Raw genomic sequence first — 21,090 nt, forward strand, 5'->3', positions numbered from 1 at the left:
GGTTTTAAGTAAGCTACTCGACGAGTCGGGGTCTTGACTCGACGAGTAGGACAACCTCGATGAAACCTTAATCTTTAGGTCTTGCACCCTATTTAAGCATCATATATGGACTCCACCCCAGCCTCTATCACCTCCAAACCCTAATCTTGGAACCCTAATCAACCTTGAGTGATCTTAAGCTTTTCTCTTGCCATTTTTTTGATTTAAATCTAAAAGAAGGAAGCTAGGAATTGAAGTTGCAAAAGGAAGGCTGGAGATCCAGAGCTTAGGATGCATTTACGACTTGATTGGGGTATAAAGCTTATACTTTGGCTTCTATTCGCTTAGATCTTCTTATGAGCTGGCATATTGTCACTTTTGGGGAATTTCCAAAGTCATTTCCGAGATTTGAACTCTTAGGGGTGTAACGACTTCATATCTAGGCACTCTTGAGCTTTAGAAGCTCAAATTTGCCACCTTTATTTAGCCTTGGCCATATTTCATGACTTAGACATCCATTCTTAGCTTGTGGTGGTGTTTTAGTTTCATAACATCATGCATGCACATAAAGTTAGCAACTTTACGTGTAATGCTTGTCTAAAGAGCCCAGATCTATGAATTAGAATAATTAGAATTGATTAAAATCGACTGTATGGATTTGGTATATGAGGGACTCGACGAGTTGTTCTTGTGACTCAGCGAGTCAGGTCGTGAAACCCTAACCACCTTTTTCTGGTTTGAGTGGAACCGTTGATTCTAGGAGATGGCTCAGTAAGTTGGGCAAGAGTTGGACTAAGAAACTAAAAAACTCGACGAGTCCAAGGAGGGACTCGACGAGTTAATATGTTGTGTCCCGATGCTATGACAGGAAGAACTCCACGAGTCTGGGAAAGGACTCAATGGGTTAACTCGGTTGACCAGAATTTTGAGTAGTGCATGAACTCGCTGAGTTAGGAGATAACTCGACGAGTTGGAGTTGACTGGGAGTTGACCTTGAATTTGACTTTGACCTTGTTGTTGACTTGGATCAAGTGTAAAATGGTCATTTTACCCTGTGAAGGATTCTCAGATTTTTTATTAAGTATTATTGTTATATTGATAGTTGGGGAGCCTTTGGAGCAACTATCAGATATTCCTCACCGCGAGTTATTGCAGACAACCTTGCAACGTGAGTTTTCCTCCAGTAGAACGGGTCTAAGGCGCCAAGGCGACCCATATATGCATGTTTAGTAGCTGAGTGTGGGCGGGGCTCATATCTCATTGTTTAGTTGATTATGGATATATGTTTGACTGATAGTTATAGTTATACTTATTGTCTGTGTGATACTCATATGTATGTTTAGTAGCCGAGTGTGGGTTGGGCCTGTATCTCATAGCAGCTGGTGTGGGCGAGGCCCGTATCTCATAGTATTCGAGTGTGGGCAAGACCCATATCTCATAGCTGCTGAGTGTGGGCGGGGCCTATATCTCATAGTAGTCGATTCTGGACGGGCCCGTATATCGTAGTAGTTGAGCGTGGGTGGGGCCCGTATCTCTGAGTTAGCAGAGTGTGGGCGGGGCCCGTATCTCCATTAGTGTGGGCGGGGTCCGTATCTCTTAGTTGCATGTTATATGAGTTTGGTATGTGGTAGTTTGGGATACTCACTAAGCTTCGTGCTTAAAATTTTCAGTTTTGGTTTCAGGTACTTCCACTAGCAAGGGGAAGGGATCGAGATGATCGCAGGGCGCACACCACAATTTTAGCTTCGGAAGTCTAGACTCTAATATTTTTCTCATATGATTTTGTACAATATTTGACATGATATTTTGAGATACATGATTTCTTGATTTTCCTTATGATGATGGATGATTTATGGCTTTGATATTAGTTTTAAAAACAAAATTTTTGGACAGTATTTTTGGGATGTTTCACTTTGCGGGAAAAGAAGAATGAAGACGATCGCAAATGGGGTTTGTACTTAGAGATGTGAAGAATTTTTTGATCTGTTCCGAGATTGAAATATGCGTGTTGTTATCGGATCATCTGGTTGCACCTTCAATTGGTGACTTACGGTTTGCGTTTTCTTCTCGATACTCCTGAGTTTTTATTAAAATGATTCGTTTTGAAGATATTTTTTTATTTTCTTTCTTCCCCATGCACAAATTAGGGGGAGAAATCAGAATACAAAAAAAAATTATAAAATCAAAAATAGAAAAATATGTCCTTATAGTTTTTTGTTTGTAGGTGTTATTTGGGAAGTCATATCAAAATTGAGTGATAACAGGCAGTTTAAACAAGTGTAAGGCACTGAAGCTGAATTGTCTAGACTCCGTGTTTAATGTGTTGGTAGGCACGAAAGATTTAAAAGGACTAGTAATAGATTGACAATGAAAGGACTTGATAATGTGGACTTAGATAGTTTCATTTGGACTGACCATATGACGCTCGAATAGATTGAGCAGTGAGATAAACATGGGATCCTACGGGATCCATTAAAGTCATATGTAACTGGAGTTTTGGCTCAACGTTTCCTCGATGTATGGACTCATGTCCTTAATTCCGATAATGATAGGGTGACTAGGGGGTTCTGATAAAGTAGGTCTATAGGAAATTATTTTCTTGCTTTCTATATGTCAGTCATATGTTGCCTCCTTTGCGCGATTGGAACATATCCGAATAATTATGTTTGGTACATCATATTACTCGAACCTCCACAGTCGGTCATATGTTGGAAGTAGGTATGAATCAAGACTCTCATGAGTGCTTGCAGAGGTCTAAGTTGTTGGACATGGCTACAAAACTCATGAGTGTTCATAAGTTCTGAGCATTGGACTCAACCCACGCTCACTGGTATCACTTCACGGAATTTATCTCTAGTGATCGTGAGACGGTAATATCATATAAGTCTTCAAACCTACAGATATGATTTGTTGCCTATGAGTTGGTTATGCATTGATTGTACGAAAACGCATTGGTAACTCGATGTTATAAAACGTGTTTTTGTGTATAATTCAATAAGTAGTAGAGCAAACATATGAGTCGAAGTTTATCTGTTCCTTCTTGGATTAGAAGCTGATATCTGGGCCCCTCGGTGATTGTGTTTTGATCTATGTATCGGGCCCGGTCAGAACTAAGTTGATGTGTTCAATTAAGTTCTTTGTCAAACAAAACGCAAATCGGGAAACAAACTGCTGGACAATAAGTAAGACATTGTTCCATGTATTTGTCCGGCTGATATCTAGAACAGAGGATTATATGATGACTTATCTTAAATGGCGTATCATCATCTTCTCAGTTCCGAGAGACCTTGAAAGAGTTGCGATTGCTGATCGGTTCCTGAAGTCATACTTGCAGTTATAGTTATTAGACTTATCCAAGTGGGAGACTGATGGATAAGGTGTTTAAGTCCATAACTATTTCTAGTATGTACTTGACCCGACCCGGCATGGTCCATTGGGGTTGCATGGCATCATGCGTTTGGATAGACTAAATGAGAGAAATAACACTTGTGGTTTATTAATATATTATAAGTTCTAGTATATTAATAGTATTATTTAATTAGTATTGATAAAGAATTAATTTGGAATTAATTAAGTGATCAAAAGGTAACTAATTAAATATATGTGTCGATTATGTAAATCATCCATAACTTGTATAGTGGGCTAAAAGGCTCCATAGATTATCAAGTTGGGTTAAACCCATAGGATGCTCCATGGGAGTTACAAACCCATGGGTCATGGAAATGAAGAGTCATGACACATTAGGGTTTACATGGTGTAACCCTAGATGTGCCACACTATATAAGCATTATGTTATCTACCAAAATCGGGTACACTAAGAACATAAGAGGGATAGGCCAATTTACAAGTGTGTGCATTCTCTGAAAAGCCATTCCAAAGGAATTCGGTGTTGTGTGAAGCATTTGAGGCATCACACTTGGGGTGCTAGGCTCACACGGTTTCAAGGAATCAAAATCAACTACAAGGTATGTAATTCTAGCCATCCTTTTAGGATAAAAGTTCCCGTGTATGCTAGATAGGATTATGAACCTTGGAAACCATATTTCGCATGTATTTTAGACAAACATAGATCCAAGGTTTATTAGGGTTGCATGTACACTTAGGAAGTGTTAAAATGGTCAAAACCCATTAGTTTTCACATGCAGCAGACTTTGAGGACGAAGTCTAAGACAAGTGGGGGAGAATTGTAATGCCTGATACCTGGTACGTATTTAACTTAATTAGTTATTCAAATGGGAAGGGCTGCTCGACGAGTTGGTGGCCCTAACTCGTCTAGTAGAAGGCAGCATATGTGTGGGTTTTAAGTAAGCTACTCGACGAGTCGGGGTCTTGACTCGCCGAGTAGGACAACCTCAATGAAACCTTAATCTTTAGGGCTTGCACCCTATTTAAGCATCATATATGGCCTCCACCCCAGCCTCTATCACCTCCAAACCCTAATCTTGAAACCCTAATCAACCTTGAGTGATCTTAAGCTTTTCTCTTGCCATTTTTGTGATTTAAATCTAAAAGAAGGAAGCTAGGACTTGGAATTGCATAAGGAAGGCCAGAGATCCAGAGCTTAGGACTCATTTATGACTTTATTGGGGTATAAAGCTTATACTTTGGATTCTATTCGCTTAGATCTTCTTATAAGCTTGCATATTGTCACTTTTGGGCCATTTCCAAAGTCATTTCCGAGATTTGAACTCTTAGGGATGTAAGGACTTCATATCTGGGCACTCTTGAGCTTTAGAAGCTCAAAGTTGCCACCTTTATTTAGCCTTGGCCATATTTAATGACTTAGACCTCCATTCTTAGCTTTTGGTGGTGTTTTAGCTTCATAACATCATGCATGCGCGTAAAGTTAGCAACTTTACGTGTAATGCTTGTCTAAAGAGCCCAGATCTATGAATTAGAAGAATTAGAATTGATTAAAATCGAGTGTATGGATTTGGTATATCAGGGACTCGACGAGTTGTTCTTGTGACTCGGCGAGTCAGGTCGTGAAACCCTAACCCCCTTTTTCTGGTTTGAGTGGAACCGTTGAGTCTAGGAGATGACTCAGTAAGTTGGGCAAGATTTGGACTCATAAACTAAAGAACTCGACAAGTTAATACATTGTGTCCCGATGCTATGACAGGAAGAACTCGACGAGTCTAGGAAGGGACTCAACGGGTTAACTCGGTTAACCACAAGTTTGAGTAGTGCATGAACTCGCTGAGTTAGGAGATAACTCGACGAGTTGGGGTTGACTGGGAGTTGACCTATAATTTGACTTTGACCTTGTTGTTGACTTGGATCAAGGGTAAAATGGTCATTTTACCCTGTGAAGGATTCTCAGATTTCTTACTAAGTATTATTGTGATATTGATAGTTGGGGAGCCTTTGGAGCAACTATCAGATATTCCTCACTGCGAGTTTTTGCAGACTACCTTGCAAGGTGAGTTTTCCTCCAGTAGAACGGGTCTAAGGCGCCAAGGCGACCCATATATTCATGTTTAGTAGCTGAGTGTGGGCAGGGCCCGTATCTCATAGTTTAGTTGATTATGGATATATGTTTGACTGATAGTTGTAGTTATACTTGTTGTCTGTGTGATACTCATATGTATGTTTCGTAGCCGAGTGTGGGCGGGGCCCGTATCTCATAGCAGGTCAGTGTGGGCGAGGCCCGTATCTCATAGTAGTCGAGTGTGGGCGAGACCCATATCTCATAGCAGCTGAGTGTGGGCGGGGCTTGTATCTCACAGTAGTCGAGTCTGGACGGGCCCGTATGTCGTAGTAGTTGAGCGTGGGTGGGCCCGTATCTCTGAGTTAGCGGAGTGTGGGCGGGGCTCGTATCTCTTAGTTGCATGTAATATGAGTATGGTATGTGGTAGTTTAGGAGACTCACTAAGCTTCTTGCTTACAATTTTTAGTTTTGGTTTCAGGTACTTCCACTAGCAAGGGGAAGGGCTTGAGATGATCGCATGGCGTACACCACAATTTTAGCCTGGGATGTCAAGACTCTGATATTTTTCTCATATGATTTTGTACAATATTTGACATGATATTTTGAGATATATGATTTCTTGATTTTCCTTATGATGATGGATGATTTATGGCTTTGATATTAGTTTTAAAAACAAAATTTTTGGACAGTATTTTTGGGATGTTTCACTTTGCGGGAAAAGAAGAATGAAGATGATCACAAATGGGGTTTGTACTTAACGATGTGAAGAATTTTTTGATTTGTTCCGAGATTGAAATATGCGTGTTGTTCTCGGATCATCTAGTTGCACCTTCAATTGGTGACTTACGGTTTGCGTTTTCTTCTTGATACTCCTGAGTTTTTATTAAAATGATTCGTTTTGAAGATATTTTTTTTATTTCTTTCTTCCCCATGCACAAATTAGGGGAGAAATCAAAATACAAAAAAAATCATAAAATCAAAAATAGAAAAATATGTCCTTATAGTTTTTTGTTTGTAGGTGTTATTTGGGAAGTCATATCAAAATCGAGTGATAACGGGCAGTTTAAACAAGTGTAAGGCACTAAAGCTGAATTGTCTAGACTCCATGTTTAATGTGTTGGTAGGCACGAAAGATTTAAAAGGACTAGTCATAGATTGACATGAAAGGACTTGACAATGTGGACTTAGATAGCTTCATTTGCACTGACCATACGACGCTCGAATAGATTGAGCAGTGAGATAAACATGGGAGCCTACGGGATACATTAAAGTTATATGTATCTGGAATTTTGGCTCAACCTTTCCTCGATGTATGGACTCATGTCCTTAATTCTGGTACTGATAGGGAGACTAGGGGGTTCTGATAAAGTAGGTCTGTAGGAAATTATTTTCTTGCTTTCTATATGTCAGTCATATGTTGTCTCCTTTGCGCGATTGGAACGTATCCGACCTGGAATGCAACATATGCAACTTTATTTTTATGCACCTTCTTATCTATGCAACTCTTTCTATCTGTTAGTCATATGTTGTCCCCTCTGCGTAATCGGAAGATCCAACCTGGGACACAACATATGCATCCTACTATCTCTCTAACCCTTCATCTATGTTAGTCATATGTTGTTCCCTCTGCGTGATTGGAAGACAGCCGATTTGGGATACAACATATGCATTTCTATATCTATCTTCTCTCATAATGATTGAATACTTACCTAAAGTAAAGAGTTCTTTGGAAGTTCTTGATTATCGGGGTATGTTGGGAAGTGGGGAACTCATTCTACTGCATCTAAAATTGAACCAATTAAAAAGGTTATTTGTAGATCATGCTGCTGAATTTAAGTGGACAACAATATCATTGGTCGTCATCAACTAAATGGTCTATTTAGGAATATAGGTACAATGTCTTTTCACTTATAATTTATCCAATTTTTCAATATCCTTTGTGTTTAAGTGGATCACAATACCAGTGATTGATAACATCTAGACATGAGAGAAAACTGCAATAAAGTCTCTACATATTGGCCTCATAATCGATTTAGTCTGTACATATTTTTTTATTCAATTAAGTCCCAAATACCGGTAATCGTATTCAATTTAACCCTTTGACCCGGTCAACAGGTCATCCAACTTTTAAAAATTACATTTTTGGCCCAGATTTCAAAATTTATTATAAATTTGGTCCAAAATTTACACTATTGGCCCAGATTTTAAATTTTCTTACAAATTTGGTGCAACCTTTACCCTTTTTCCCAAATTTTAGAATTTTATTATGAATTCATCCTAACTTTAGTTTTTTTTACAACTTTTTTTTCTTAAAGAATTGTTTCTAATATGCGTTTTCTTTATAAAATCATATTTATACAAAAAAAACGTATTTTCACTTAAAAATCTTATATTTTCTATATAAAAATAATTTTTAAAAACTTTTTATATGAAATATCTAGTTTTTTATATTTATTTTTTATTCAATTAAGTCTCAAATACCGGTAATCATATTCAATTTAACCCTTTGATCAGGTCAACAGGTCAACCAACTTTTAAAAATTACATTTTTGTGACGTCTAGGTATTTTTTTATGCGTTATTAGGGTTTTGCATCTAATTCTTCCCTATATATATATATATATATATATATATAAAGATGATAGGTGTTTGTATACATTTTTTTTGTAAAATACGTTTTAGTATACATTTTTTTTTATAAAAACGGATTTGTATATATATTTATATACTTAATAAATATATATTTTTATAACTAGATACTTCATATACAAAAAAAAAAAAAAAAAAAAAAAAAAAAAAAAAGAACTTTTATATAGAAAATATAAGTTTTTTATGAGAAAATACGTTTTTTTGTATAAATATGATTTTATAAAGAAAAACACATTAGAAACAATTTTTTGAGAAAAAAAAGTTGTAAAAAAAACTAAAGTTAGGATGAATTCATAATAAAATTCTAAAATTTGGGAAAAAAAAAGGGTAATGTTTGGACCAAATTTATAACAAAATTTAAAATATGGGCCAAAAGTGTAAATTTTAAACCAAATTTGTAACAGATTTTAAAATTTTCGGGCAAAAATGTAATTTTTAAAAGTTTGCTGACGTGTTGACATTTTCAAATGGTTAAATTGAATACGATTACCGGTATTTGGGACATAATTGAATAAAAAATAAATATAAGGACTAAATTGATTATGAGACCAATATGTAGGGACTTTATTGTAGTTTTCCCTATTTATGTTACTACAAGTAATTTATAATAACCATTTAAATTAAACAACTTTCTATTTATATAAATATTTTACAAAACTTCTAACGTTGACAAACTCTATTACAAACACATACGCCCCTAAACAGAAAGTATTTTACAAAATTAAGGAAAAAAGAAGGGATAACAGGTGTGCAATAGGAAAAAATGGAAAATAAGAAGCATAGAAGGAGGAAAAGCAAAAGGAAAGGTCACTACTTTTATATTTAGAATAGATATATTGAGAACTATCAGCTTATCTACAAGGACCATTTGTGTAAATGTATCTGTTAGTTTCATTTGAAAAAAGAAAAGAAATAAAAAAAACCTTTGTATTATTCGGGAAAGACTAAAGTGTACAAATGGTCCATGTGGTTTGCTCAAAATTGCCACTTTGATCCAAAAAGTTTGGACTAACACCAGAGGTCCAAAGTCATTTTGTTGCTTGTTTGGTCCAATCAATTCTGATTTTTTTTTAAATGATGGATTAGCCGTTGTTAATATGATTTTCTCTTTTTTCTTAATTGTTTTAGTTATTTTCTAATCTAAAAAAATAAAATTAAATCTCTCTCTCTCTCTCTCTCTCTCTCTCTCTCTCTCTCTCTCTCTCTCTCTCTCTCTCTCTCTCTCCATTACAAACCACCACCGGAAAAGATGGTGTCGTCGTCGCCACCACATCTCCCTCTCATTATTCATCTTCATCTTCCTTACCTCCGTCGAAGCTGGTTGAGCTTGATATCTCGCAGAACCTGTTCGTTGGAAGGTGGCATCAGAGACATTGATTTATAAAAAGGGAAATAAAGGGATTTAGGTTTACCTATGGAAAATTGATTCCGTAACTGATACTAATTTGCTTAGAAGGGAAGACTGATATTACAGAATCTCCTTTTGACACATGAACAAGTTGAGTAAGATATGGTGCTAATTTCTCACAATTTCTTCCATTGGAATCCATAGCAATTGCAACCCTAACTTGCTCGATAGCTTCCACCCATTCCTTCACCGATCCATCGAGAATGGGAACCTGTAATTGCATATGAAACCTATCAATCTGACTGAAGATTTCTATAACATCAAGATAAACAAACACACACACACACACACAAATACCACACAATCCAAGATTTGGTTATGAGTTTACAAACCTAAAAATTTGCAGAAAATCAAAGAGAAAGAAATATGTAGAAAATCTAACGAAAACGTATGCATTATGTACATCCTTTCAAGATCCAATTTTATATTCATGATGTTTTCAAGAAAACCCCCATGTTTGCAGCAGATGCACAATCTCACCGGTACTCTCTCCTCCGATTAGGGCTTGAAACGATTTCGACTTCATAACTTTGGGTTGTGTTATATCTGATTTGGGTTTTAACCTAACACAAAATATAGAGGAGGAAGAATGTAGAAGTGACATTTGAAAGGAGGATGTAGAAGGTGAAGGAGAAGGGAGAATATAGGGGTGACCATGGCTGATGGTGGATCTATGCATCGTTCTTCGACATGGCTATAGAGGACCATACTTCAATCACTTTGTTGAAGGTATGAGGGCTCTCACTCGATTTCTTAGGTTTGATTTTGGATTTTAGAAATATGTCGATGAAGGTGATGAAGATGAAAGGTAGTAGAAGATGGGTGGTTAATTTTTTGTGAGGGTATCTCTGATTTAGATGAACCCATCTTTTCTGGTGGTGGTTTGTAAGAGAGAGAGAGAAAGAGAGATTTAATTTAATTTAATTATTATTATTATTTTTATACATCTGAAAATCAGAAAAACAATTAAGAAAAAAGAGAAAATCATGTTAACAGGGGTAAATCCGTTATTTAAAAAAATCAGAATTGATTGGACCAAACAAGCAACAAAATGAAAACTTTGGACCTCTGGTGCTACTCCAAACTTTTTTTTGACTAAAGTGATAATTTTGAGCAAAACCATAGGGACCATTTGTATAGTTTAGTCTTCCGAAAATAAAACGGGCAATTTACAAGGTCCATTTTTGCAAATTACAAAACCTTTTTATTTAACTGGTCAATGGTTTTTCAAAATAATTTTAGCCCAGGCCCAGCCATCACTAGTCACTATAGGGGTGAGCATTTGGACCGGTGGACCAGACCAGACCGGTGAACCGGACCGGATCGGACCGGACCGGACCGTTTTTTTGGACCCCCGGGCCGGTTCTCGGTTCTAATATTTCTCGCCGGTCCGGTCCGGTTTTTTTCCTGGTCCGGTCCGGTTTTTACCGGGTTTAGAACCGGTTGGACATGATTAAGATTTTTATGACGTTTTTTAAACGCACATAACTCATTCGTTTTAAGTCGGATTGATCTGCGGTTTTTCCAACATTTAGTTTACAGTTTGTAGATGAATTTAGACTATAATTTTGTTTATTTTGGTATTATATTCACCGTGTTACAATCCTTCAAAGTAGAGCTATCAAAGCTGAAAAAATTCAGCTTTTCAGCAACATTTTGTAAGCTGTGACGTTTTTTAAACACCTATAACTCATTCGTTTTAAGTCAGATTGACCTCCGATTTTTTCCAACATTTAGTTTACAGTTTGTAGATGAGTTTAGACTATAATTTTGTTTATTTTGGTATTATATTCACTGAGCTACAATCCTTTAAAGTAGAGCTATCAAAGTTGAAAAAATTCAGCTTTTTAGCAAGATTTTATAATCTGTGACGTTTTTTAAACACCCATAACTCATTCATTTTAAGTCGGATTGACCTACGGTTTTTTCCAACATTTAGTTTACAATTTGTAGATGAATTTAGACTATAATTTTGTTTATTTTGGTATTATATTCATTGAGTTACAATCCTTCAAAGTAGAGCTATCAAAGCTGAAATATTTCAGCTTTTTAGTATTATTTTATACTATAATTCCGAGTCCGCGTTTAGCACTTGCGGTAGAGTTGTAAGTGAGTATCAAACTAGTTTATCGACATTGATAGTTGAAGCTTTGTTATACACCCAAGATTGGGTGATAAAGTTTACAAATCCGATAGTTGACAACGTTGGTGACATCTTGAACGATGATGATATAGCTTTGGGTAAAAAAAATTACAATCTTTATTCTTTTTTTATACAATTATTATTTTTTATTCAATACTAACAACATTTTCATTTGTGTTTAGTAGAGATTGCACAAGCTTTAAATATGTTACATATGGATGACAATGATATGGGGAAGAGGCCAATGGAAGATCAGATTATGAGTTTATGAAATTTGTTAGTTTGATTGATTTTAAAGTTTAAACTATGATTTTTGTTGTTACGGTAATACTTTTGTATGATTGTCTTAAAATTGTTTAACTTTTGTTGGTGAACTTGATTTATATGTTAGTTGCTTTTATTTGGAAAATTAATTTTTGCAAATTACACGTTATAATATTATACATCAATGTAGATTAGTTAGGCATGAAACAGAAACATATTAATTTTGCAAGTTATAATATTATACATCAATGTAATTACTTATTATAATCTATGCAATTAAAGTTGTACCGGCCCAAACGGGTCCAAAAATCGGAAAACCCGGACCTGGACCCGGACACGGACACAGACACAGACACGACTCATCCGGTCCGGTCCATGGTCCACAAAATTCTCCATAACCGGTCCGGTCCGGTTCGGTCCGGGCCGGTCCAAATACTCACCCCTAAGTCACTACAACCACAAAAAACGTGGGTTGTCCCATATACGATTTTGTTATCTTCCTAACCAAAAAAGGACATATATCTTTCTGTCGTTTTAAAAATTTTGAAACTATAATTTTTATTTGAATATATTAAATAAAATTGCCGTGATTCTTGTACTAGATAGATTTATTAAAAAAAAAGTTAATATGAGTATCTATATATTTAAAAAGTTTGAATTTATATCGAAAGTGAGAAAAATGTTACAATACTAAAATTGAAGTCTTCATTTCTCTTATAAATTTAAATAAATAAACAAATGCAATAATTGAGAATCAATTTTGAAATTTTAAAATATAAAGAAAATTTGACTAATTAATATCTATTTATTCTTATATTTACTAAAATTATATATTTAAATACTTTATGGATTTAATAACATATAAAAACCATAAATGACATGAAGAAAAAAAAAATTTAATTTAAAATAACTACAAAATAACATATGACAAAATAGAATGAGAATGTAAAATGTAGCAAAAATGATATTTATTTATTAGAGTAGATATATAAAAATCATCTCTGATTATTTCCACTTTCTACTAACGTAAAGTCGTATACCCATAAAATAAGTTTTATTAAACAATCAACACCTGTGATTAAATTCATCATGTGATATCAAACACTTTATATTCATTTTCTCTTCAAAATCATCATTTTATTCATACCTAAACCATGAAACACATAATCCAAAGCTATATGTACAACTAATTTGAGCTTAACTTAGAAAAACATACATTTCTTCCTCAAAATAACCCCGAATTTTTCAAGAGTTTCTACCTCCGAATTCTTCTTCGATTCTATACATATTTTTGCAGTACATTAGGGTTTTCACTAGTTTTATGGAGCTCTATAAATTGCCTAACCTTCTTACTATTATAACCCTTCGAATCACTCAAGTTTACTCTCTCATCATTGAAGGTGATGGGTTTGATGTTAAGTCCTCATAATTTCCTACTAGTTGTTATCATTAGGTATAATTAAAACAGTTATTATGATATGATATAATTTTTGTATTGAGTTATCGCAATTGTGGACGGTAACGTTGCGGTGAAAAAGGTTCTTCGACGAAACTGTTTTATTGTGGAAGAATTGATTTTGTTTGGGGATTTTTTGAAGACACTTCGTAGTAAAAGTGTAATATGTAGATGTGAAAAAATAAATGTTAGTGAAAATGGTTATTTATATTGATAGAAAGTGCAAAAATAAATAAATAAATACTTTTATTCTTAGATGGCAACGACTAATTTTTCTCTTTCTGGGAAAAGAAAGAATGGTCCGCCGAAAAAATGACGTTCCTTGGGCATGTTGTCCATGGATGGAGCTAGTAGGAGCTACCGGATGTTTTGTCCCCCTCAATCTCCATTACAATTCAAACTATATTATAAATAAATAATAAACTTATCACTGATTTGAGACCATGTTGGTTTTTTTGTTACTAGGGCCCTCTATCTTTTAAGATTTCAATTATTATAAAGAACACTAACGAGGCTATACTAGGACTAAAATTGAAGCTCACAACCAAAATTCCACATTTATATTAGTTTAAGTCATTAATAGCTTTTTTAACTCCTTATTAACGGGCATATTAAGTTAATTTTTTCTTTTTCTTCGTAATAGTTGTTTAATTAAAAAATATAGTATTTAACTTTTATTTATACGATTTTTTTTCTTAATCATTTATGTTTATAATTTTTTCATTATTGTCCAAGACCTTTATTGGGTATAATATAAGCCCCTTATCCACAAATTCTAGCTTCTTCCCTGTTGTCCCTAGGTGTTGTTTTCTCTCTTTTACCATCTATACCATGCTCTTGCCATCCCCACTTTGTTATACTAATAAAGAACACTAAATTGGTTAATCGTTAACCCCGCACTAGAACATTACATTTTTATTTAGGATGGTGTAATATATGTTTTTTATTTTAAAGAGGCAATCCAAACTGAAAATTGTCGTAGAATCTTTGGTATGTCATAAAGACAACATTTTTTTTGATTGGGATAAACTTCAAGAAATAAATTATAGATAAACTTAATATAAATTATAAATTTATAATTAAACTTATTATAATTTTTACAAGAAGTCTACAAATTTGTTACTTAAGAAGGTTAAAAATTTATAAATGACAGAACTATAAAAACGGTACTTCTGGTTTTTTATTTTATGTGGCTAAGGTCCAAACCTTTGAAAAGTTGTAGATTTGATCATTTTCAACAAGTTTAGTTGTAGTTCTGGTCTCTGCTCCGTTAACTTTAACAGTCTGACCGTTAACTTTTTTAAAATGACTATTTTACTTTTAAGGACCATTTCTACAACCAAACTACAATCACCATTACTATATATCTTCTTTTTACTTTTGTTGAGATATTATATATCAATAAATGTTATTTTTAATATATATTATTCATATATTAATAAATATTGTTTTATTAGATTATTAATTTCTTTTAATTAAAATTTTTTAATTTCTTTGTTATCAGATATTTTAATGAGATTATTATATATGAATAAACATTATTTTTAATATATAATATTTATATATTAATAAATATTATTATATTGGATTTTTAATTTAATTTAGTTAATTTTGTTTATTGGAATAATTCTTTTGTATTCGATTATTATATATTAATAAATATTATTTTTAATTTATAATATTTATATCCTAATAAATATTACATTATCAGATTATTAATTTTTTTTAGTTAATTTTTAATTCATTTTTTTGGATTAATTCTTTTTTATTGGAATATTACTTTTAATTTATTATTTTTTTATATAATAAATATTATTTATTATATTATTAATTTATTTTTATTGTATAATATTAGTTATTTTTAATTTTATTAGTTCCACCACAAAGTTGTTGGAATACGCAAAAAATCATCGTTTGCTCATCAACAAAATTTGCCGGGATCACCGCGAAAAACCTTTATCCGAAGTTCGACATACACCCTATTAACTTTTTCCACCCAACATCTCTGATAGCCACCTACGACAACCTCTTCACAATCCGCTGGAATCCTTGATATCTCACACAACGACCAACAAGCTCCTATAAACATTAAAAGTGGTGGTGGTGATCGAGTGATGGTAGTGGTGTTATCTGTAATAACTCACAAATATATATAAACAAATATATATAATCGGATTATAATTAACTTATATATAGGTTCTTTTTCTGTAAATAAAAGCAGGAGTAATTAGTCTTGATTAGGCAAAAATAATGAGGTTTAAGCCTAAAACCCGTCATCTTCAATGGAGGAGTAAATTGAAGCAAATCATAAGTATTTAGCAGTTACAATGTTAGGCACTATATAAAGCTCGAAAAACCCTATGAAAACCCCACTGGAATTGCAACAATCGACTGAGGAAGAAATAGGGTGTGGAAGTTTGTGAAGATTTTCAGTCTTTTGCTTTGAATTGAGATATGTTCTTGGATTTAAGCTCGAATTAGTTGTTTGGATAGGTTTATATACGAGTCTTTCATGTTTTGTTTCCACCTCATGTGTCCGTTCGGCCCAATTTTCGTGAGTTAGATGGAAAAAAAAAAACATAAGTTGAAATTCATCTTGTCAGTGATTGCTTTCGATAATTGGTAATGAATATATGATATAAGAAAGTGGAGACGATCGATGGTTAATTTAGATATTTATTTGATTAAGTTTTGGATAAAGATCAGTTTACAGTTTTATGGAAAATAGCAGAAAGCTTCGGGTAAGGAAGATGACTATTTGGGTTCTTTTTTTTCAAATGGGCTTAACGAAAATTAAATTTAAAAAAATGTAAAAGCTGTTAAATAACATATAGGTCACGTGATTTAGTGCAAGAGGCATTGAGCTTCGGAGCTGCATCCTTTTCAAGAAAGTAGATTTTACTTTTCCGTACCTAATGTTTGATAATATATTGTTTATTTCTAAAATTTATCTATTTTAATTCCATATCCGTGGTACAACAGTTTCTCAATTTCTTTGAAACTAAAGTTACATAAACGGTCCTTGAACTATCAATATTTTGACCAATTCCAATTGCTTTTATAACTGTTACGAAAAAAAATTCAAAGATGGTCCAACTTTTTGTTGAAATCAATATTTCATGTTTTTAACGGTTTAATTATTTTGATACTAGATGTTACTGTTAAGAGAGAAACTTTATTAATTTGAAAAAAAAAAGTTAATATAACAAAATATTATACTTGTACAAAAAAAATATTATGGGCATTTTAATCATTGTAAATGAATGATTTTTGTTGTTTGGCCGAACGATACATGTGGACAATGGAATCAAAATGAACTCATAGGATGCTTTTTAGGATCATAGTCTTAGAAAAAAGTGTTGGTGAAATGTAGGGTACAAGTAGCGTGACAAGCTTGGTTAAGACCTAATGCCAAAAATGTGAGTTTCGTGTGAATTTTGTGGTTGTTGCATGAAAAGTTGATTCTAAATTATTTGCAATTATGTGTTACTGTTGTTATTCCAAGGAAGGCAAATGTTGTAGCTGATGCACTAAGTCGTAAGGAAAGAAGAGAACCACCTAGGATTCGAATGATGAAGATTAGCATAACCACCAGCTTACTAGATGATTTGAGAAAGAATCAAGAAGAGGCCTCGAAGGAAGAGAAATGGAAAAGTGAAAGGGTGGCGGTAGTAATATAATCATTGGAAAAGGATAGTCGTGGCTTGAAGTGTTTCCAAGGAAGGGTTTGGGTACCACGAGTGGGTGAAGTGCGTAACTTACTTCTCAAGGAAGCACACATGTCAAAGTACTCAATCCATCCGGGAACAAACAAGATGTATCAAGACTTACGAAAATCTTACTGGTGGCCTGGTATGAAAAAGGATATAGCTTATTTTGTTGAAAGGTGTTTGACGTGCTTGAAGGTGAAGGCTGAACACCAAAGGCCATATGGTCAGTTACAGTCAATGGAGATTCCAGTGTGGAAATGGGAACACATCACAATGGACTTTGTGACTAAGTTACCAAGGACACCAAAAGGTTATGACGCGATTTGGGTAGTTGTGGATAGATTAACCAAATCGGTGCACTTCCTTCCGATTCAAGAGACGTACCTGTTAGAAAGGCTAGCTAAATTATACGTTGACGAGATAGTGAAACTGCATGGAGTTCCATTATCTATTATTTCGGATCGGGATAGTCGTTTTACGTCGACATTTTGGGTAGCTTCCAACGAGAAATGGGTACTCGAGTAAAATTGAGCACGGCATACCACCCGCAAACAGATGGGCAAAGTGAACGGACAATACAGACCTTGGAAGACATGTTAAGGTCTTGTGTTATTGATTTTGGAGGGTCGTGGGAAACTCATTTTCCGTTAATAGAGTTTTCCTACAACAATAGCTATCATGCAAGTATAAAAGTCGCACCATATGAGGCTCTATATGGCAGGAAATGTAGAACTCCATTATGTTGGAATGAGGTAGGGGAGAAACAGTTGGCTGGACCTGAGCTTGTTCAGCAAACTACTGACAAAATCCAGGTGATTAGGGATAACATTAAGGTTGCTCAGGATCGGCAGAAAAGTTATGCAGATAAGCGGAGGAAGCCAATAGTGTTTCAGGTTGGTGATAAAGTTATGTTAAAAGTGTCCCCATGGAAGGGCGTTGTGCGTTTTGGTAGGCGGGGGAAGTTAAGTCCTCGCTACGTTGGACCCTTTATAATTAAGGAACGAGTTGGAGAGGTGGCCTATCGATTGGAGCTACCAAGGGAAATGCAGGGCATTCATAGCACGTTCAATGTCTCTAATCTAAAGAAGTGTCTAGCGGACGCCGCCATGGAAGTGCAACTTCAAGAAATTAAGGTTGATGAGAAGCTACGATACATAGAAGAACCTGTTGCAATTGTAGATCGAAAGGTCAGAAAGTTAAGGAACGTGGAGATACCTCTAGTGAAAGTTCAGTGGAAGTATCATAAAGGTTCAGATGCAACATGGGAGACCGAGCGAGATATGAAGGCTAAATACCCTCATTTATTTGATTAATTCAAATTCCGAGGACGGAATTTTTCTAAGGGGGGAAGTTTGTAATAACTCACAATATATATATATATATATATATATATATATATATATATATATATATATATATATATATAAACAAATATATATAATCAGATTATAATTAACTTATATATAGGTATAAAAGCAGGAGTAATTAGTCTTGATTAGGCAAAAATAATGAGGTTTAAACCTAAAACCCGTCATCTTCAATGGATGAGTAAATTGAAGCAAATCATAAGTCTTTAGCAGTTACAATGTTAGGCACTATATAAAGCTCGAAAAACCCTATGAAAACCCCACTGAAATTGCAACAATCGACTGAGAATCAAGGGAGAAATAGGGTGTGGAAGTTCGTGAAGATTTTCAGTCTTTTGCTTTGAATTGAGGTATGTTCTTGGATTTAAGCTCGAATTAGTTGTTTGGATAGGTTTATATACGAGTCTTTCATGTTTTGGTTCCACCTCATGTGTCCGTTCGGCCCAATTTTCGTGAGTTTGACGAAAAAAAACAAAAAAAAAAACATAAGTTGAAATTCATCTTGTCAGTGATTGCTTTCGATAATTGGTAATGAATATATGATATAAGAAAGTGGAGACGATCGATGGTTAATTTAGATATTTATTTGATTAAGTTTTGGATAAAGATCAGTTTATAGTTTTATGGAAAATAGCAGAAAGCTTCGGGTAAGGAAGATGACTATTTGGGTTCTTTTTTTTTTTTCAAATGGGCTTAACGAAAATTAAATTTTAAAAAAATGTAAAAGTTGTTAAATAACATATAGGTCACGTGATTTAGTGCAAGAGGCATTGAGCTTCGGAGCTGCATCCTTTTCAAGAAAGTAGATTTTACTTTTCCGTACCTAATGTTTGATAATATATTGTTTATTTATAAAATCTATCTATTTTAATTCCATATCCGTGGTACAACAGTTTCTCAATTTCTTTGAAACTAAAGTTACATAAACGGCCCTTGAACTATCAATATTTTGACCAATTCCAATTGCTTTTATAACTGTTACGAAAAAAAATTCAAAGATGGTTCAACTTTTTGTTGAAATCAATATTTCATGTTTTTTACGGTTTAATTATTTTGATACTAGATGTTACTGTTAAGAGAGAAACTTTATTAATTTGAAAAAAAAAAGTTAATATAACAAAATATTATACTTGTACAAAAAAAAATATTATGGGCATTTTAATCATTGTAAATGAATGATTTTTATTGTTTGGCCGAACGATACATGTGGACAATGGAATCAAAATGAACTCATAGGATGCTTTCTAGGATCATAGTCTTAGAAAAAATTGTTGATGAAATGTAGGGTACAAGTAGCATGACAAGCTTGGTTAAGACCTAACGCCAACAAGGTGAGTTTCGTGTGAATTTTGTGGTTGTTGCATGAAAAATTGATTCTAAATTATTTGCAATTATATGTTACTGTTGTTATTGCTATGAATATTTGTGTGAAATTTTGTGAATTATTTCATATAAAAGGGTGAAAATTGTGGGTGACATATAGGGAACATGTGTATTTACACGGTCTTATTATTAGTCGTCGTACGGGGTGTTAGTACGCGGCGGAGAGCTTACGCTCTGTTTATCTAGCCGTAAGCATATTTGTTGTGCCCAGCGGAGGGACTCGTTCCTTGGAAGTGACAGTAGTTCCCTAATGTGTCATTAAGGGTGGAAAGAAATGAAAAGATTTATATTGATAAATTGTTGCATTATTTTTATTTTATTGACGTCAATATGCATGAAAACCACGAACTCACTAGGCCCTAGGCTTACCCATTAGAATCTTTAAATGCACGCAATCCAGTAAATAACGTAGCAAGTGGCAGCGGGAATGGAAAGGATAAAGTTCAGACTTGAAGAAGGCGACAAGTTTTGAGGAAGACGTAGCGTACCAAGTGTTTAATTAAATTTCTATTTGCTTCCGCTATTATTATTAATAATTACGTTAATATTTAAATCTTGAATTTTGGAAGTTTTGGGACTATGTTAAGTTATTTTGGTATTTGAAATTTGGGGCGTTACATTATCGCAGGTGACTACCATCATCATTAGATGGAAAAAGTTGGTGGGTTTCTGTCCGACCTCCGATGAAGATGTTTTGTGGTGATCCCGACGATTTTCGATGATGAGAGACAATGATTTTGCGTATTCTGACGACTTTGTGGTGGAAATAATAAAATTAAAAAGAATTAATAGTATACATTAAAAATAAACTAATAAACTAATAATCCAACAAAATAATATTTAATATATAAAAAAATAATAAATTAAAAGTAATATTCCAATAAAAAAGAGTAATCCAAAAAAGAAATTAAAAAAATTAACTAAAAGAAATTAATAATCAGATAATGTAATTTTTATTAGGATATAAATATTATAAACTAAAAAAGATTATTTATTAATATATAATAATCTAATAAAAAATAAATACTCCAATAAACAAAATTACCTAAAATACATTAATAATCCAATATAATAATATTTATTAATATATAAATATTACATATTAAAAATAATATTTATTCATATATAATAATCCAATTAAAATATCTGATAACAAAGAAATGAAAATTTTTTAATTAAAAGAAATTAAAATTTTAATAAAACAATATCTATTAATATGTAAATAGTATATATTAAAAATAATATTTATTAATATATAATAATTCAATAAAAATAAAAATAATATATATAAAAATGGTCAT

The sequence above is a fragment of the Lactuca sativa genome, chromosome 3, assembly GCF_002870075.4.
Source record: "Lactuca sativa cultivar Salinas chromosome 3, Lsat_Salinas_v11, whole genome shotgun sequence".
NCBI lineage: Eukaryota > Viridiplantae > Streptophyta > Magnoliopsida > Asterales > Asteraceae > Lactuca > Lactuca sativa.